This window comes from Anser anser (genome assembly GCF_964211835.1).
Source record: "Anser anser genome assembly, chromosome: 1".
NCBI lineage: Eukaryota > Metazoa > Chordata > Aves > Anseriformes > Anatidae > Anser > Anser anser.
In genome coordinates, this window is record NC_139720.1 from 43,481,349 (window position 1) to 43,503,205 (window position 21,857).

Genomic DNA, 21,857 nt, shown 5'->3' on the forward strand with positions numbered 1-21,857 from the left:
ATTAGGACTATACAAACAGAAAATTGTACCATTGAAATCAGTATAAAAAATATACACAGTGTAATATATTTCAATGAATTATTTCCTACTACAATCATTTAAGCAGAAGAGTTTATTAATGTGGCCTCCAAGCAGCATGGTCTGGTCCCCTGTCTTCAGTTTCCATTGTGTTGTCTTGGCAACGTTGTGCATAATATTCTTGTGAGCATCCAGAAAGACGGATTTTGCAGCTGAACTCTGTTAGGTAATCTATGCAGGTTTCTGCTACAGAACTGTTCTTCAGGTGAGTTACCTTGTCAATGTAGACATCCATCGTCCCCCATTTGACAATTGGGTTCTACATTTTGTTCTTCAGTTATCTCTGCTTTGCCTGGGTCAAAACTGTGCAGATGTGCGTTTCAGTCCATCAAAAAGGATGAAATTTTCAGAGAAAGAGGCAACAGGAAAAGCAAATTAAACAAAAGGTAACAGTTTCATTTACAGCAAAAGATTCAGTTCTTGGATTTTTTTTTATTATATTTTTTTGTCAGAGTTGCAGTTGTGGAGTTACGTAACCAAAGCATCTAGAGCTCAGATGGAAGATGATGCTCAGATCTAGGTGCTCAGATGGCTGGCAGAGATTTCTTTCAGAGTTCAGACTGTTGTTTTATGTTATCAGATAGTTCCTCAGTGCACATTCTGTTCTTGCTTTTAAAGACGTTTGTATCCTGTAGACTAAGATCATATTTTGCTTTTGGTGGAAACTAATCTACAAAACAGTTCTTTAAAACTTGGAATTACTCTGTGGAAAATTCTGCAGCTATGTAGCCCTGAATTGCAGAGGTCTCAGAGCATAATCTTGTGGATAACTGAACTTGTAACAGGTGTTCATGTAGAGGGAGAGGAGAAACGCGGTCATTCATTCCAAGTGAACTATCCGATTCTATTCTATTCTACTCTACTCTACTCTACTCTACTCTACTCTACTCTACTCTACTCTACTCTACTCTACTCTACTCTACTCTACGCTATTCTATTCTATTCTAATTTAATGTAACTTCAAAGAGCCAATGTAATTTAATGTAACTTCAGTTTTCTAATGAGCCAAGTAAAATTGCTTTGGGCAAGCCAACCAATCTCTTAAACCTATGAAGAGCATTCAGTGCCTCTCTTTCTCAGTATTTAAGTAATGTTAGCATTCAGACATGGAGGGAAAGAGAGGGGAAACTGCTCCTTTTCAGCATGGGACATGGGAGACCTGAATCCACATGTACATCCCAGGTTGCAAAGATGATACTGGTTCAGTGAGAGGAGGAATGTTGTGGCTTGGAATAAAAATAATAATAATTTTTTAAAAAAGGGTGGGGGTGGGATCTCTTGTTTTTATTTATGGAATTGACTGTACTCTGAGCATGTTAGCCAGTAAACACACCAGGTCCTTCTAGTAAAAAAAAAAAAAAAAAGCACCTCTTGTCTTTAAATTCCTGGGAATTCTCTTTTCTCTCTTTTCCACCTGGGTGTTCTGTCTTTTTTCCTCCCACTGGTGAGCACCTCTTCTGTGTTGATTAAAAATTCAGTATCAAACGTGTTGTCTCATGTACAATTTCAGTTTTCTGTCTTACGTATACTGACATTTTCTAATTTAAAATAATTAGAAAGTACCTTAAGCTTTTCTGTTCCCATTTGACTTCAGTTTCTCTGTGCTTATTAATCTTAATCACTTCTGATTGCCTTTCCACATGCAGCCAGGGGCATCCATTAATATGAATGAAGCATTATTCATGTTTTTCTGCTTTTAAAAAATTTATTTGTATGGTTGAGATGACTGAGAATAAAAGAACTGTAAAGCAAACTTAAGTGACAGAGTTCATCCATGAACAACGTTTAGAGTGCCCTGCATAGGCAAATGAAGAAGAGAGGACACCTTTAGGAGCTAGTGTGTTAAGTGAGAGTAGAGCAGCCTCAAGTGCCCAAAGGAGACAAGCTGTGGCAGCACCTCCAGTTTGTGTGTGTGAAGATGTTACAGGTTGCTGATCTCATTCCTGTTGCATGGCAACTGCTTTTTTTGTAGCTCAGAGAGTAAAGCCCTCATTAGTGTAAAGTAGATGATTTTTTTCAGATGATTTGAGAACAGAAACACTAGTAGTAAGCTGCATGAATCTACTGCTTGTAAGGAATAATCCTTTACAAGATTTAGAGCTGCCCAGTGAAAGTAGAGAGAGAACAGGAGTTTCTAAGATGTTAAACCCAGATACAGAAAAAAATATATTGTGAATTGCATAGTAGTAATTTTATCTGTCTTTTCTATCTTGGTAGTATTACTATGCATACAATATATTAAGATTTCCCCAAACGATTAAACAGTAAACTGTTAGCACTGAGACGTGTAATTACTTTTTATAATCTCCATTTATCTCTTAGTACTTCATCACGTATCGGTTATGATATTACAGTAGGAAGGAAATAAAAATCTGAAATTCATTTGCAGTCTGAAAGCGTATTATAATTCAGTGCATTTCCTGACATCTTCAAACATGCTATATGACATCTTCAAAATATGACCACAAAACCACATTTTGCTATACACAAGTTATAAGACGTACATTACAAATTACTATTTGATAGCAAAGGAGCCAGGTATGTTTATTAGAAAATGAATGCATAAACTTCAGGTGTTTTGTGACTAGCTTGCCAGTTCATGATGACTGTTGTTATTTCCTTTTTTGGATAATTTTATTTTGATAATTGCCACGGTCCACCAACATTTAACTAAGCTGATTGATATATATATATAGCTAACTAAACTGTATTTTGTACATTTATTCTGGCGATTTTGATTGGATGTGCTTTGAAATCTTCAGAGGCCTTGTATGTATGTATGATACCCCTCCACACAGCACAGTTTGTAAATATGTTCTGTATTTGGATAAAATCATGAAAGGGAGCCTTGAGGGAATTCTAATGTTTTGGGGGGTTGATTTTATTTTTAAATGAATGGATCAAATGTAGCAATAGAATCATTATACAAGAAGTATTTGGCCTTCACAAGTGTAATATGTATTCATGGTAATTGATGCATTATGCCTACAAGTGCTTTGAAACATTTAGAAATACTTCAAAAATTACTTGTTTCTTATCTGACTTTCAATTCTAAAAATAAGCATGGAAACTCAGGCACTTCAGGCACTTCAGAAAATATATTACTTTATAAACAAATGGATTTTTTTGAGAAACAGGCTTCAGATTTTCAAATAGCTTTAGCTTATTTTGCAGTTTTCCTAAGCTTCTGTACATCTGCAAGAAATGAGGCAAATACTCTGTTTCTGGCTAGCTGCGCACAGCTGTTGTTGTACAGGTATTAACATGGCTCCACAGTCAAGTTGATATTAATATGATAATTCCTAGATTGTGCAAACAAGCTTGAAGCTGTCGTACTCAGCACTGTATGCGTGCCTAATAATATGGGAATGCCTGCCCATTCATTTAAAAAATTAAAATATATTTAATTCATGCAACTTGCAACATAATGCAATATTCACTTCTAAAGGTGGGGAATTGTGTCCCAGCTGAGGTGGGAGGCATTCATCAACACAGCTGAAGGTTAGAATCTGAAATAAAGTGAAACCAATGGAATAACTACCTAGATGAGCTTTGAGTAAGCTAGTTGTTGCTAAAGCTCTGTTCCAGAAAAATGGCCCATTTTATGGAAGCACTTAAATGTGTACCTGTGTTGCATTCGTCATTTAAAATGTAAAGTGATATTCTGAATCAGGGACAAATGGACAAATGGATTGTGGGGGAGACAATACTTATGATCCTATTCCTGTTTTGATGAAACATACTGAAATAAATGGCTTTGCACTGTGGGTGTGTGATATTGTGAATGGGAAGTGGAAACCAACCCTGAAAAAGGGAGATTATCTCTGGCTATTTGTTTGTACCCCTTCGTTTAGGCCAGTCCTAGCACCCATGTGGCTGTGTGGTGAGCAATATCAGCCAAAAACTAACCTAGCTAAAAGGAAGAACATTTTTTTAAACCTTTGTCAGTTCATCCAGTTCCATATAAAAGCATGGGAGTATTCATGCTGGAAAAAAAAGAAAGATGGGAAAGTACAGCCAAGGTGCAGAATGATAATGAGAACCTATTTTGTTTTTCCGTGATCTGCGCTGATGTGCATTTAAATCAACTCAAGTCAGCTGTGCAACTGATTGTCCGGTTGTGCATTTTAATTGCAAAATTAGCCTTCTTCATATGTTGGATAATTAAAATGAATATGGCTGTCACATCATTGTCCCTTTACGCTTTTGTTTGTTCTGCCTTTAAGACAGTAAACGTTTTCTGTGGTGTCTGTACTGCATGGCCCTGTTGTTTAAGCATTCTTGATGCTACTGTACATTAAAGAATATGGAGAATAAGGAAAACTTGAAATGGAAGTGAATAAGGAACAGTAAGTAGCCATAACCAGAAGGAATGCAAATTTTTGTTGCAGGCACTGGTTGTTTTGTGCAAATGCACAAGTACTGGACAGTCTGCTTAATTAACATGTCTTTCTGATTTCTTCAGTCACCCTTTTAGAAATGGGTTAATTTCCTATTTATGTCTCTTTGCCATGCATTTTTTCTGGTAGTTAATGTATCACAGTTTCTGAGTAGAGAAAATTAAGCAATTCAGCAATTTTTTAAGGTACTGTATACAAATTAACACAGTGAGAAAGGTTGAATTTATTTTCACTTGGATGTGAAGAATAAGGTGAACAAAACAGTTGTTTTTCCATGAGGCTTACAGTTAATTTGTTACACTGCTTTGTAGAGTAATAGTGAGAGTAATAAGCGTTTTACAGCTGTCCCACCACAAGGTAACAAATAGTCTGTTCTGATTTGCCGAATGAATGTAATCTAAATGGTAGGCAGCCTGAAGGAAAAATCGTGCTTTAGGTATGATAGCGTCTCTAAGGCTGGCGCAAGAAAGTCTTAGCTGACTTTTTCTTTCCAGTTGGTTTCCTGCACATGCTTCACACTAGCTTTACATATTTTTGTAAGGCGTTTCAAAACTCCCTATAAAACATGTATGAAAAAGAGTACCTATGGAAGTCCTGATTACAAATTGCTCAGCTTGTGTACCTCACCTAAAATTGGGTATTTCTTTTGGGTTTTGCTATTAGGATAGACCCCTACTACTCACTGTATTTTGACATTCTGTATGTACCTTGTATGTATTGTGTTGATTCTGTATGAGTTTAATTCACAAGAGGAGTAAGTTAAGAATAAAGTCAGATGGAGGAAAAATAAATGGTAATTGCTGTCACTGTTCTAGAATTTATCTGCTGCATCCATCACACTTCTCAAAAATAAGGGTTGAAATGAAATACAAAATGATGCATGACAGTTTTTGAAGTTTCGCTATTATTCAGCAAAGCCTTTCACAGTTTAGGATGACAGATTGTCTTTACTCTAACCTAATTGTGCATAATGTGTGAATTAGATTTAATTTCACACTTTCTTTCTGACAGCATTAGTAAAACTGAATCAGGGAATCCTTAAGAATTTACAGGTCTCCAGATTCTTCAGTCATTGTTGTCCTCTTGTGGCTTTTCTCATTTCTCTCTTATAATTCGCTGTAGTACTCTGCTAAATATGTTAAGAAGAAGATTAAAATTTCAGTAAATATAAGCTCTGTCATAAAATTTCACTTCATTTGATGACAGGCTTAAGTATATTGAAGAGGGAGTAGGTAAAAGAAATGGAGAATTTCTTGATATGATTATCATATATCTAAAAAAGCAATTTTTGCTAGCCTTTAATCTTAGAAGGCTGTAAAAATAATTGCATATCAATGTACACTGACAATATGGATTCATCTGTACTGTACTTTTCTGGCAGTCTTCCTGCTTACAGCCCAGCATCACATCCCACTCCCTTGGGATCAGCCAACCCCTGTGTACCTCTTTGCCGTGTATGGTGCTGGGGTAAGAGTGGCCAGGTGTCATTTCCTTGCTTTAATTTTGATGGATAATTAGGGTCAGACTATTTGCAGTGAAATGCCCAGCACTAGCCAAGTGTACTTGGTATATCTACACATTAATAAATACTTCATTAGGTGTCAACCTGGAGCTCTGCAGAGAATATAGATATCTTCTAGGAAAAAGATGCAAAAAACTTTATGGCAAAATTATGCAGTTGATGTTTTTGAGTGTCTGCTGAAGGCATGGCTGAGCTATACTGTAAAAAGATTATCTGAAATTCTCTTCCAAGACCAGTGAGCATAAGAATAAAGTGGTGCTTGGGCTACCAGCCCAGCAATATGCCCATCTATAATTTATCACGGCTTAACAGTGCTAAATCAGAAGTTATGAATGAGGCCACCTACTGCTAGTGCAGTCAGAGAATTGGAAGCTTGCTTGGGTTTTAATGATGGAGAATCACCTGGGAAACTGACAAATGTACGCAGTTGTATGCTGAAGGATGAAGAACACAAGGGCTGTATGAACACTTGATGAGCTGGTCCCTGAATGTCAGAGTCTTCCCCAGTACATATTTCTGTGATGTGTTAGGTTTAGTTTTCTTATAAGGAAGCAGCATGGCATGCTGTGATGTGGATTTTGAGTGCTAGAACTCATCTGGTACTGTGGTTTTCTGTTTCTGGGTGCCCATTAGTTGTTGCCATGCTGAGAATATATGTTCCTGGTACATTATTGATTTCTTCATTCCATCCTTCCTGGCATAACTAAAATGACCACTGTGTGGAGGGAGCATGTGCAGGGAGTTTTCAGAGCTGTCTTCTTGCTGTGTGGATGCATACTGCATGTTAATGGGTACTGCCTAAGCTTCCTCCCTTCTGTAGACCTTTGTCTCTACTTTATCTGTGTTGTCTTCTGCTGTAGTAATTTCCCTCAACCAAAATGACAACTTTGCCAGGAAAATGCCACAGTAAGAATTTAGTTTATTACATTTACTGTACATGTTAATGTGTTAATGTATGACAATTGCTCCTTTTTCTTTTCTTCATCTTCTGCTACATAAGAACTCGCCACCTCTTCTGCATGCTTCAAGCATCTATATGTGGCATCCTGACAAATTCAGCCATACGGTAGTCACTTAGTGCAGCCCAAACCCAAATATTAATGTCGGAGTGAAGTGTATTTTCCCTAAGTATATCCCAGCAGAAAATAAAATATTTTAGCAGTCTAACAGTTTATTATATTGAAGAACATGAGACAGTTTAGAAATTGTAAATGGTACAGGGCATTTTTCATCTTGAAAGTTGTGAGTTAATTCAAAACTGTTTATTTTGATTGAACTTGAATGTGTACTGTGAATGAGCAAGACTATTTGGGGCACAGAACTACTAGCTGTTGCTCTGCATCATTTAGCAAAGCCCAGCTTCTTCAAGTCAGGCATGTGGGCAGATGGAGGAATTGTGATGAATAAAGTCAGGCATACAGACTTCCCGTAGTACTCATAAGCAAATGCATGCTTTGCTTCTGCATCAGCAGTGCTTTCAGTAATGTAAGAATTGCTTTCAGAGACACAAATGCAACAAAAATGCCTGTATCAGTCTATCCATTAAGTGTCCAATATAGCACAATAATATTGAAATCTCTTTGAAATAATATCTTTCTCTTACATGTAGAGAGAGGCACGTCTTTGAAATTCGAGGGTGATTTTCTTTAGATCAACCCCTATCCTGAAAGTAGAGATGTAAGGAGGGACCTGGGACATTTTAACAGCTATGATTTTAAGACAATCTCTCAGTTATTCTGTCTTGCAAGTCTCAGTAAAGTGCTTTTCATTATTCTCAGAGGTATATATATTCCCTCCATTGTAACTCAAAGCAGATGTTGAATGTAGTTCACCATCTGAACTGTAGTTCAGACTAGTTGTGAAACATTGCTCTTCTAAATAGCTGTTTCATTGTCACATTATAAGGTGTCGGGCAAGAAGTAAATTGGGTTTATGATCCAGTTGTCCCTGAAAAGCCTTCCACAGCCGGAGGGCTGCTGACTTGCTCGCATAGGGAGTGGAAGGCTAGCACCTTAGATGTGTGCAGAAGGGATTGATCGAAGACAGATCTACTCTTCTATTTGTTACATTAAATATATGCAAGTTCCTAAAGATTGTGGTATTGGGAATCTGTCTAGACACTGCACAATAATTTCAGAGACTCTCCAACTATAAACAAATGAGTCAAGTAAGGGATATCTGTGTGCACACTTAGACACCTGGTGTAAGGGGTGGATGGAATACAACGTCCATTTGACAAATGTTATCCTACTTCAAACTGCTGCTGTTTTTACTTTCTGACCTGTGTCTTGTAACCTGCATATAAATCCTGACCTTAATTGTAAATAAAGCAAACTTAATTCAAACAAAGATTCTTAAGCAGCTTTGCTTATTGGAAATATAAAAAATGGCCACACAGAACTTGTAGTATACGTAATTGGTAAGGAAAATTTCTCATCAGTAGTTGTTTTTCTGTATTCTTCTGAACAGTGTTGATTTCTTTTCAGCAGGATTTTCTATTCAATTCTTTCAAGTCAGGCTGTTTTTTCCTTGATGAAAAATGCTGTTCTGGAAAGCAGTTGCTGTTTTCTGATTGGTTTGGGAAATTGATATTTCAATCCAGCATCCTGTTTGAAAGATACACATTGATTTCCTAAGAAATGTACAGCGCAAAGATGCATGCAATTCTTTGGCAATACTCCTTGGTGCTTCTATTTCATAAGAGAATCTTTAGCATTCAGGAACGGTTAACCTAACATAAAGAGTGGATGCTTCTGGGATTCTCTCTCTTAATTAGTATCTGGTCCAAATACCAACAAGCCATATTTTTTTCATGTATATAAAAAGTCTTATTGACCCATGGGAATTGAATGCATAGCCTAGAGATTAGAGCACTGGGTAAATGTGAAAGTGATATATTCCTACTGGTTATTGAGAAGACAATAGAAGAAACAGCAGCAATTTTAAAGACTTACTCAGAAAGTTTTAGAACTTGTGATTCTTGTTTAGAATAAATGGGCTTACATTCAGTCTTGTTCACTGTTTTCCAAAAAGCAGAAACACAAACTAGTATGACCATGTTTCGTTTCTAGTTTGTATTCTTTTAATTAGCAGTGTATCAAAGAGCCAAACAAATCCAAACTAATTTTCAGAAATTTCACATATTCCCCTTCTTCCCCAAGGGTTTTTTGATTGAGAGCTCTGCAATTAGAAATCTCTGTCAGTTCCTGAGTCATGCTAAATCTTACTGGTGCATCCGGTTACAGTGGTGCTGTGTTCCTTCTCTCTCAACAGTGAATCTAATGACTGCATTTTGTTGATGAGTACCTTTCTCATCTGATCTGTTACAGTATGGTTTTTAGCTCTTGCCTTGCAATATGTAAAGCAAGATATAATCTGTGCCATCACTTCTTTTCTGCCAATGCAGTCAAAAAGAAATTGTCCCTTCCACTGTCTTTTCCAATTCACTTTTCTCTAAGGAATATACCTTTTTTCATTCTGCTCTAAGGAAAAAAAGGGAAAAAGTTGAGATCAGTGACTTCAGTATTGTGTAGAATATAGAGCTCTGAAACTGCTGAATAAATTGCGGGTTTCTCTTCCTGCAGCTTTCAGCATGATCACTTGCTGACTACATTAGGTCGTGTTCATGTTGTGTCATCTCTATAATTGCAGCTTGGATGTTCTGCTCTTTTGGAAAAAAAAAAAAAAAGGAAAGAAAAAAAACAAGATCAGTGTTTGTGTGGGAAATGCGCATTATGTAGAAAAATAGAACAATGGAAAATGGGAAGCAACCAACCAAACTTTTTAGCATTGAGGGTTGATAATTCTTGGTCTGTGCTCTGCAGCTGGAGTTAGGCCCTAGCATAACTGTGCAATGTTAATGCTAATTTTCAGCTACTTACTAACACCTAACTTAATATTACACAAACTCGTGGTGGTTTTGTTCTTGCTCTTGCTTCTTTAAGCAATTGAGTAGTCATTTAACTACTTCTGAAGTGGCAGAGAAATACTGTGGAAGCTGAGAAAATTCAAAGCAAAAACAACTCTAGTGAACTAATACAAGAGAACTGAAGATAAATTTGGGCTTACTGATCAGAGCCCAAATACAGAGCTGAACACAAACCTGCTTAGCTGTGTTGAAACTTGAGCATGATGTGGACTATGAATTCCGGGTCAAGTGACCTGAGACCTGGGACATCTCCAGAATGATAAAACTGCATTTTTATAGGGCTAGCCCCATATTGTGTCCCTGCTAATATCTATAGCCACCTACACTTTTTTTTTTCCCTACAGCTCAGAGTTATAGCAGCATTCAAATAAATTTCTGTTTTTCTTACAGGGAAAGGAAGGAGAACTGGTCTTTTTTCAAACTTAGACTCTGCTATATGACAATATTTTTTTTATTATTCCTTTTTCTTAATAATAGCTCTTGTAGTCTAAAAGCATTATGTGAAATTGAACTTTCTTAAGGGGAAAAAACAGGGGGTGGGTGAGAAGGGAGGACTTTGTAGCTGCCTAACTGTGGGGATAATTAGGAAGGTGTAGGCACTACAGGGGATATTCATGCTGTCTGAAGAAGGTATTTTATGTTACCAGTGAAGCAGGGATTCCAGACCTACTTGCCTTCAGCGAGCTCCACACAGGGAGCAAAGGCATGCAGTGCAAGTGTTTAAGTTATTTATCTGCAGTTAGAGGAATGCATTTCTTCCGAAGATTCAAAAACCAAGAGATATTTGTCTTCTGGCAAAATAAATAAATAAATAAATAAACACAACAAAACTCTAATATGCTGTCATTAGTAAAACTTTAATGTTTGTAGATGTGTTTGTAGATGGAGGAGAAAACAACTGGATTATGATCACAGAATCTTGGAGCAGTTTGATTCGCATTCCTTACAGGATTCTTTTCAAGTTTATTTTGGCAACATGAAATTTAGGTCTGACTTTTCTACCTTATTTCTTCTTGAATCTTTTTATTGCCTGAAATAGTTCTCACCAAGAAATACTAGTGAGACCCCCAGGATTATGAAAGAGGTATTCCTGAATTTTCTGCATTATTTACAATAAATGTTGTGAAGTTTTTCCTTTTTTATGATTTTGCTGACCAATAATTGTTGTGGAGATTTTGTGTTTATTTACCTTCCAAACCTCAGAATGTGTAGAATTTTTCAGCTCCACAGTAAAAGAACAGATACTTTGATATCACTGCCCTACAGTGATAAGATAATCAACCAACAGTGGATTGATGTTTTTTCTGGAATTCATTCTTTCCAGAGATATTGTTTTGTAAAACAACCCCTGAAATACGCCTGCCGTACACAGTATTTCTGTCATGGCTTTGCTGTAGGCAGTTTCCTACTGGTGTGGTATAACGTCATACCCATAGCAGAATAAGCTAAAGGTGTAATGCAGAATGTTTGTATTTTTGATTGTTTCCTATGGAATGGAAAAGCTCGCCTGTGAAGAACGCAGATTTCTGTGATGAACTCATATTTATTAGATAACAGATACGAAGCTCTTGAATTCTAAATCTTCCATTGCTTGTCTGGCATTTTTATTTTTATTTTTTTAATTGTGATACGCTGAGCTAGAAGCAAAATTTAGAAACAATAAATACTCAATGACACAAGAAGCAATCTTGGTTGATGTATTTGTGTTTTTACCATAATCTGGTTCTGCAATTACCACTTCCTGTATTGGTCTGGGAAACTCTACAACGCCTCCACCTGGACAAGCAGGAAAACCAGTGCCAGGATACAATGGTAAGACTGTGCCAAGTATGCTGCTAGAAAAGGTTATTGCTTATATTCCTGAGTAAGTGCGCTTTAATCTAAGACTTCATTGGGAAAGCAAATTACAGTCTTGCTAACACGTTTTCCTCCTTCTTGTAACAGGAAGCTGCCTTTTTGTGTGTCGTGGAATGTGACTGTGCTTAAGAAATTCAGAGTAATTCTCCAAAACATTGAGAAACTACTCCTACCTTTGTTACATAAAAGGGCTACCACATACTTCTAAGCTGGATATAACAAAGATATGAAAAAAATGCTGTGCTTTAAGGCATTACCTACAATTGCACAGAATTAAATGAGAAGCAGCAGTAAAACTGTATTGGCACAGCAGGAAGAAAAATGTTAGTCATAACCATCAGCAGAAGAGGAAATGATAACTAGACAAATAATTGCTGTAACTTGTACTTTGAATGTTTTGTCATATCTGTATTTTCAATTTTCAGAGTCTAAATAGTTTTGTTTTGGAAGATGTATGTCAAATAACTATGTCTCAGAGACTTATTGATTAGATTCTCTTTTGGTGCTACAGTTTTATATGAGAAGTATCCTAAAGTGCACAAAGAGAATTCTTACTGTGAGGTCTGTGTCTTCCACAAATGTGTCACGAGTGAACTAACAAGCAACCTGGCAAGGATATGAATCCTTTTTCTTTCATTCTTTATTAATCAAAAATAGTTTGCTGACTGTATGTACAGGTGTATGGACTCATATTTGAGAGAGATGTTAAGCACATTATCTTTGAGTACTTGTAGAGCGTTTTTATTTCCAGCTGGGAAAATGGTAGATTATGATCCAGCAGTAAAAGTGAGAGCACTCATTGTCTGGAAGCTATTTGTTTGTAGAGGGTACAGCTACAGGATTAAGAATGCAAAAATGTTTTCATACCTAGGAAGCCTGATCTTAACACAGTTCTCAAGAGTTACTTGAAGTCCAAATAATAATTACATTTCTTAAAGATCAAACTGTCTTCAGAAAAGGTTCTCACATTCTTGGGCAGAAACAGCTTAGCTATTTTTTCTCCTAATAGATGGAAGAAATGGAAATGAACATTGAAGAAAATACTTTCAGCGGTTCTGGGTTCTAGCACTTAGCGTGAAGACAAACACCAGGTTAAAAACAGCATTAAAACCAAGCTGTGAAGTTCATCTACAGTTGTAATAAATAGGGAAGAGTGGAAGAAGGTATGACACATGCTAGAAAATGTCCTGTCCCAAAATGTATGAGTAACAAGAATATAAAAACTTCACATGAATTTTTTGAAACATGACATGGAGTGTAAGTAAGGAATTACTTCAAATAGAACAGAGGAAATATCTTAAACATGCAATAAAAAAGAAAAATAAAATGAACACTGAAATTCACTAAAGATTTAGGAAAGAACTGCACTTTTTTTATTTACTGGTTTGAGGCCAATTATGTCCTGTAATGCAGCCATTCATTAAGTAGTGGATCTTTTGAAATTACTCTCTGCAGACAGCTGTCTCGCTGTCACCCACATCTGTTTTGATGTTGTTTTGGCTGCTGTTACTGTATTAATTAGAAGAGTTCCTTATGCCTTATGCATTAGAAGATAGATTTTGTATTCTTAGATTATGCAACTGGTAATGATTTTTGGACATTGCTAAAGTTTTGTTTTATTTATGCTATGATGTAAACAGAAAGTTACAAAGTCTACTTAAGTAGACTTCCTTCCTGTCATACTGCTGAAATAAATTGATTTCTTTGAATCTTTTCAGATAATTTCATTGCATTGTTCACAAACTGAAGCAAGTCCTGCATTTAGAAGTACTGTCACTTTTTCAGTAATTCAAGAGTAAGCAGTGTAGTACCCACCTTCCCCAGATTTTTGTACATCAAAATAAACTGCGTGTGAGGAGGAGAATAAATGCTGGAATTGCTACCCTAATAAAATAAACTGTTTAGATTTTACTTTAATATAATAAAAACATGAAAAATAAACTGGGGATTAGGGAAGCGTTGAAAGATAACAGGTGAGTGGGTCTTTGTCTTTCCGTGTTCTAAGTCTAAATTCTCCAAATGTAACGTTACCATGTTCTTACAACATCTAAAATGATACAAGATTCCAAGTCACTGAATTGTAAAACCGGTGTGGTTGACTTGCCTGTGTCTGTGTGCTGAGCTGTTGCTTTCAGCAGGCTCTTCAGTCACTTAAAAAACACCATTCTCTGTAAAGAAGTGGCTTCATCCAGAAATAGTAAATTACAGTTTTTTCTATTCTTTGGACAGATAAGATATGATATTACTCATAAGACTCTTAGCAGGGTTTTAGTCAAAGGTCTGTCATCCTCTTTTCCCCATTTCCTCTGTAACTTTTTAATACAGAGTGTAAGATTATTTGTATTAGTTTAATTCCAGCTGAACATAGCTTTCTTTGCTTGGGCAGACTTCAAAAAGCATGTTTTTAAATCCATGTCAGCTTAGTCTGTCAGAACCATTCCTCCCTGTTTTTCCATGGTTTAGTCATTTCATTTTGTTTAATTCCATTTATCATAGGCCAAGTTGGTACTCTAGTTAAGAAGTACTGTGGCCTATCTACAATTCTTCCTTATCCCTATGCCTTCAGATGAAAAGGGTGGTTGTAGTGGATTTCCCAGCTGACTGCCCTGAGGAGGCCATTTCAGGCAGTTTTCCTCAGAAGCCTACATACTTCATACCAAGATACGATCTGAAGGTGATGGCTCATTGTCATCTGGGGAAAAGTCTTCTGTTCAAAGGTCTGGATTTTTTGGTGTTGTCTAGCATTATGCTGCTGCACAGCTTTGAGTAATTCACAAGGTAAAATACATCTTTGTGTTGGACTAGAATAACCTTGTCATGTGGACCATCTTTCTGAGTCTCCTGAGAGCCTTTGAACACCAGGCACATTTATTTACTGCTAATAGCACTTCTCACATCAGCTAGATGAGCCTCCAGTAATCTTAGTTATTATTTCTTACTTATGTTATCTGAATACTTTTTCTTGTAATATATCTGAAAAATCCTTCATTATTTGCAAGCTTAGAATTTCCAATATGAAGGTGTCTTTTAATTTTCGGTTCTATATTTTTCCCTTTTTGACTTTGTGCTGTCTATTCCCAGAGCACAAGTGTTATTCAAGACTTTTTGGACTTAATGCTGAATGTTAATAAGGTCATAGGATTATCCAGTTTTGTACTCTCAAATTACTTAATACCTTTTGTTGCTTGGTGTATTGCCATTCTCAACTGTGACATAAATTGATATCCTTGAACGAAGACACTGTCGTCCACCTATAAATACTCTACTTAACAGGAGTTCTCTTCGTATATTTATTTTTTTGTTACAGTGATGATTCTGGATGAAAATAATGAACCAGTGAAGATGAGGACTTTAGGAAATATTGTGGTAAAGTAAGCAAACTAAGTATTTTTTGAAACTTCTGCCTCTTTAGTGCCTTACTGTTGCCATAATAAAACTTAGGTTTGCAAGTGGATAGACAAAGGTATTTTGAAAGAAAATTGCCCCTAGCTGTCTTAGGCATTCAGCTAGGATGGAAGAAATCACCTTTCAAATATGCTTATGTCTCTTCACTGGCTGTAAGGGTGACACAGACAGCTTAGAATAGGTGCTTAATATTAGCTACCTAAAGCTAAGTGAAATTAATTTCATCCTTAGTAACTCTCTGCCAAATGATCTGAATTATATCTAAAAACAGGTAGATAACATTTCTGAGTCATAACTATCTTGGTATTTATATGCCTATCAGAAGTGGATATTGTCACATTAGGAGATCTGTTGGGGCTGTTGTCAAAGTTTTAAAGCCAAGATTTATCTTCCCTAACACTGCCCAATATTTAAGCCTTTTTCTTAAGGGATTACAAGTGTGTTTATGTATTGATTTGTTGTTTTATCTTTCCCAGCATGATTTTTGCTGCAGCCAAATAAACTGATAGGGAAATTGTGGGGAGGTTTTCCTCCTTTCCCCCTTCCCCCTTCCCCTTCCTCCTTTCTTCCTTTTTTTTTTTTCCGCATTGGATTACTCAATGAGTAGTGTCCCTGTACCATTACTGTTATTTTATTATCATGTCCTTATTTATTATAATATCCATTCTGAAATAGAGGAAAGAGTAGTAAGGGTGAAATTAAACTGTTTCAAAACAAGTCATTATGAAACCAATTTTGTGTAGGTTAATTGTCACACATCTTTCTGTTTCAGTGTCTTTTCTGACAATCTTTCAAGACACTAGGACCTCTTAAAATTCATTCTGCAGCTTAACTGTAAAATACAAACAAAACAAACAACAACAAAAAAAGACAAAGATTTTGATGAGCTTTGGTAGACCAATTCTGGGTGTTTTTAACATGTCCAATGTTTGAATCTGTAGACTGTTAGCAGAAGTTGTTTTTAGGATATTATGGTTTGGAGTGTCTTAATAGTTTTGATCCAGGTTTCATTCTAATAAGTGACAATTTCCTGACAGTGTTTAGTCGGTTATTTTGTTCATAAAGGTCTGTGGCTGTTAGGTTAAGTCATCACTTTTTCTATCTTCTGCTGCATTCAGCTCAATTGTTGTTTAGCTGTAAAACTTTTTTTGTTTTTCTTTTTTTTTCCTTAATTTTTAGATTAGGACTAGTTTTCATAAAGCCCTCCTGCAAAGGAAGCCTTTCCCCTCTTCGTTTCTTTAGCAGACTCATACAGACCCCTTAAAAATAGTGGTGATGATCCTTGTTACTACCAGGGTTTGTTTATCACCCCAGGATCCTCAGGCATCTTGAAGTGATGAAGTGGGAAAATCAGGATAGTTTTGAATCTTCCTCTGTCATACAGTCAGCAGCAAAATATGGCCTACTATTTTAGAAAAACAAAACAAAACACAACAAAACACAGGTATTTGCTTTACCTGCAACATATGTGAATTGAGAAATATTCTTCAGTATTTCTGGGAATGTAGTATGACCACACACTGCCTACAATACAAGCTCTGCAAAAGTGGTATGATGCAGATCTTGGTTATTTTTAGCCTAGTCTAACTGCTGGTAAGGACTATTGGGGGCTGCTTGAGGCCTGCAGCGCTCATAAGTATAGTATTTAAAATACCTGATCTTGAAATAGAGTTTTAAAATTTAATTTTATCCGGCAGGAGTCAAATAGTTTAGAAAGGTCGTTCTTACACCTCATTGCTCCATCTCCCTGCACCAAGTATGTTATTTTCTTTACTCATACCTACCAGATGTTTTTTCATATAATCATCATCTTTGTGCCCTCTGGAAAGATTTTTTACTGATGAGAACTCTCACAGAGGATAATTTACCTGGACATGCAATAATATTTTTGACTTCACAAGTGTTTCAGGATAGAGTAATCAAATGCAGTGTCACAACATTTATGACGAAAGGGCAAAGGAAAATGAAGATTACTGCAGCTCATGAGAGTGGGTTTATATGAATTGTTTCCGCATTTACATTTTTTTGAGCTAGAATCTTTGGACGTGAAGGATAATTAACTAAGAATTCATTCTGAAGTGAAAATCGTACCAGCAATGACCTCCACTTCCTTTAGCAAGACCAGTCTGATTTAGTGACACACTTGTGCTTGCTTTGTTCTGACCTGCCTATAATTAATACAAAACGGAGAAGCTGTGTGTGTATATGTGTAATCGTGATTAGCAATGAGAATTTTCAAAGGAATGTTAGCAAAGAGAAATACTATTTAAATTCCAATGCAGTGGGAAACTTAATTTTGTTCTTTTTCATTATGAACATTGCAAACCTATTATTTTTATTTAATGAGACAGTTGTCATCACTGTCTCATTCTTTATGTTCATTCACGAAAGAAAGAGGACTACAGTTGCCATATATCCATTCTATCCAGAGAGTAATGTCTACCAGTAAATTTCCCTCTAGATCCTTTTAGGAATGTCCATAACCATGTTACACTTCCTCTAGCGTTTTGTGTAGTTAATTTTGTGCTGCTGTAATGGTGCTTTATGTGATAAGTATTTAAAACTTAGTTTTACCATTCTCCACTGCATAGAATCACATAAATACTTCTGTTCCCTATTCAGAAAGAGGAGAGACAATGCATTACACATACAGTGATTCTGGAATGTTTTTTTAAGTTGGAGTGGACAACTGATAAGTATTACATTAGTTAAATTGCATTTAAGAGAAGAATCACAGAATATCCGAGTTGGAAGGGACCCACAAGGATCATCGAGTCCAACGCCTGAGTCTCCAAAGGACCACCCCAAAAAAAAAACCACCCCAAACCACCAGATCATGTGTCTGAGAGCGTTCTCCAAACACTTCTTGAAGACTGCTGCAGAGAGGAAAGCGTTTCTTGTAGAACTCTTTAAAGAAAGTGTCATCCTGCTTAGACTACTTGCAATACATTTTTGTAATTAACAGCCATACACCTAAGAACAATTTGCTAAATTTATAAAATGAAAGACTATACCCTAGAAAGCAATGTCTTACAAATAAGCTATTGGCACAGCTTTCTTAGGAATACAGTGTTTTTCCTTGACACCACTAAGTCATACGTGGATATCTATTGTAAAGATACGCTCATTTTACCAGATGTTACAGGCTTGAGGTAGAATTTAGTAGATGACATTCTTTAGCCTGTGTTGTATGGGAGATCATTTTAGGTGATTATTTTTTGTTTTGTTTTGTTTTTATCAGCTTTGTCTTTTCGCTTTTCAAGTAAAACAATGAGTAGGACTTTCAATGTGTAATTTGTCCAAAAATGAGCTGAATACATGTGGGTAGCATTCGAACTTTTTTACTTTTAACTCTTTCCAGGCATTTTAACAATTTTTTGATGCTTTTCCTCTTCCCCATTAAACTGTAGATTTTTTTTTCCTGCAAAATCCACACTGAAGCCAACTACTTCTGTGACCTTTTTCAAGTAACTAAAGGGGCATTTCATGCAGAATCGTAAATTCTCGAGATCTTCTCTTCTCTTACCCCTTCTCCACCCTTGTTCCAGTGCTGTTGTTCTTTGTGTCTGAAAAAGCTTCAGGACTGGAGATGATTTTCAAACTTGCAATCAAAACAAATTTTTGAAGAGTGCTGTTCATACACAGCACTACATAAATGCTGAGTAATAATATAGCTGCCAATCAGGATGACTTAGTTCCATTCACAGGCCTAACTCATGTAACAATGCCATATCCTTGCTTTGACTGGCTGTAATGTACAGCCTGTGACTGCCATTGTCTACCATAAAATAAAGGGATGACTTTTTTCTGAAACTCAGCAAGGTAGCACCTCTAATAGATTTGACTTTCAGCTGTACTTTCAGAAAGCTGTTTTTTTTTTCCCTATAAATTATCTTCTGAGTGCTGTGTCAATAATTTGTTCCAGCAGCAAGAAATCTTGCATCAGTTTGCCAAGTGGCATCCTGAAAGGATGTGACACAGTCAGCTTTTCTTGGGCTGTGTTAGAGGTGGGTCAGCCACTGTTGCATGAAAAACAAATGAACTGTGAAACAACGCTCAAAAAACAGGTAATGACTGTAGTTTCAAATTGGCTACTAGAAAACAGTTACTGTGAGAGTACTTCAGAGTTTTTTGTGATGCTGCTGAGCTCACCTAATCTTAATATCTCACTTTGCAATAAAATTACCTTATTTTTATAAAATGTAACCAGAGCATTACATTTCAGCCTTCTGTCTCCTCTCACATCATCCAGCACTGGTCCCTTTAGAATTCATGGCAGCATTCCCGTGGACAGCAGCGGGATGGAGATACTTTTGGCTCTGGGTATTTTAATCCTGATGTCTTGGCAAAATTCCAGTACAATGAATTATTTTCTGGCAAGCTGAATTCCACCTTTATTAATTTTATTAGCAATTTGTGTTTTCCCAGCACCTACAAATTCTAGTCAGTTGTGATCCTAAGCACTTTGCTATCACTGAAGAATTGTATGTGCCTATCACTGTGCAATTATTTTGCCCGAAAGACCAGCACATAGAAGGTGGCATTTATTTTTTGCTTAGGAGATGGAATGGAGTCCTAACTGCAAATAGTGTTTTATAGAAAACAAAGGAGGAGTATTTTCAGATAGTGTCTGTATTGTGCTATGTTTTGTGCTGTGGGAATAGCTGTGGTAGCCAGCAGTTTAGCAGCCTGGTTTCCATAGACTGAGGAAGATTTTTTCTCTTGCTTCTCAGCAATATGCACGGTGGATGTACTAATCATTGCAGTTTTCCTTAACACAAAACAAACTAACTAACGAGGCAAACAAAAATGTTGGAGGCAGGGATTATGTTTTTGATGATATGTTGCACAGTTCTTGGTTTAGATTTCTAAACAATTGTAATTACAGAAAGCAAAATGTTTTTCTGGTTTCTGCAATAAAATTGGTTCTTCTATTTAATGGCTAACTGGAAACCACTGAATAGAGCCTTGGGGAATTTATTGAGGATTTTGTCAATGTGAATTGTCCTTTCTCTCCCATCACAAGAATGTTTCAGACTGTTAAATAAATTGAAAGTTCAAAATTTGCAATGATTCAGGCTGTTATGAACTGCTATGCTATTAGCAACCAAGCAACAACCATAGTAACTACCATTCTCAGGTGATTTTTCTTTAATCTGAACAAGAGGTTTCTCATTTTAAACTCATACATACACAAACATGGGGATTGATATATTGCTTTTCTAATTTATTTCTTTCAAGGCAAATACTCTGCCATGTTTGTGTATCACAAGGGTGCTTACTAAGCTGGTAGGTGGCATGGTAGGCCAGTGAATTCCTGCCAGAGGGGCAGAAGCCAGCCTGCTGTCCTGAAACCTGGGTGCCTAACTGGGAAGTGTCTGGCATTTGTGGCCTTGCCTTAACCATACTTTCAGGGAATGTGATTTATAGTATGCATTGAGCCAAAACACTTAGAAATAACAGTAGTATTTATAGTAGTATATTCTATTATGCTACTTGAGCTGAATTAGCCTGGAGATACCTGCGGTTGTTAAAAGTCATGAATTTAAATCATTGTTAGATGATGTGGCCTTAGCAGCATTATGCCTTATTTAGATAAAAATAAATGAATATATATATATATATAATTTTTATGATTGTAACAGAATATGCTTCCTGATCATTCTCTCTCTGTTACTAGGGTTAAGCTTTATAAAATTTGTGTTGGATGTTCTGTGCCTGAATATGTGTCTTTTAGAGTTAAACACAGCTTCCTACCTTTGAAGGACAAAAATGTCCACTTCTCTGTTAGCTGCCTTGTCTAGCTTCTCCTATTCTGGCAGATAGGTGCAATGTCCTGTCTTTTGTCGTGTCCCTATTCTTGACTGGAGAATGGATATATAGTATGCATTGAAAACTCAACTAATAAATCATTCCAGAATTTTGCAGCTTCGCTTCTTAAAGTGTATATATATATATATAACTCCAGTTATTATAAGAAATTTTAAAATTGACTTTTTATCAATATACTTTCAAATAATTCATCAAATAATTCCAATAATATTATGTGGGGAAAAAAAAAAATTTATTCAGATTATTGTGACTGAAATCGTTGTATCTTTTTACAGAAACTGAAGATTTGTGTGCCTGATAATCTGTTTGCCTATACATAAGCTTGTATGTGTTAGATAAATAGATAGCTATAGTAATGAAGTTATCTGAATCATAGCATATATGCACACAATTTCAAGAGATACTTAATTCATCAAAATGTTGAAAGCTGAATGCTGATAACATATTTGTAGTGTAGTGTATAGTACATATAGACCAAACATCATTTTGTTGAATGTTAGACACACTTATGTTATATACAAGGTATCGACTGGATACAGTACAGAGACATATGCATGTGATCACACAAATGCACAGTCTTGTTGATCTGTTGTCAACATATTATTAAACAAAATTGTTTTCTTATTCCTACTCAATGACTGTTATCTGAATATAAAGTATGAATGGAGAGCATGAGCTATACTTGTTATATCTATGTTTCTAATTACTTCACTCTGCTCTTTTCAATATAAGGTTGCCTTTGCCTCCTGGATCGTTCTCAGGACTTTGGGAAAATCAGAAAACATTCCAGAAGTTGTATTTCCAAAAATTTCCAGTAAGAATTACAAAATGTTTT

The 21,857-nt window shown here is 36.2% G+C and overlaps 1 pseudogene across 1 annotated transcript in view; it reads left to right on the forward strand.

Moving 5' to 3' along the window:
• LOC310892813 (acyl-CoA synthetase short-chain family member 3, mitochondrial-like) overlaps positions 1 to 21,857 on the forward strand; it is a 57,133-nt pseudogene that overhangs the window by 24,820 nt on the left and 10,456 nt on the right. Inside the window, exons 7-9 of the transcript XR_014589259.1 lie at positions 11,649 to 11,740; positions 15,093 to 15,156; positions 21,755 to 21,836. The product of XR_014589259.1 is annotated as an acyl-CoA synthetase short-chain family member 3, mitochondrial-like (transcript). The remainder of the gene's footprint in view (positions 1 to 11,648; positions 11,741 to 15,092; positions 15,157 to 21,754; positions 21,837 to 21,857) is intronic.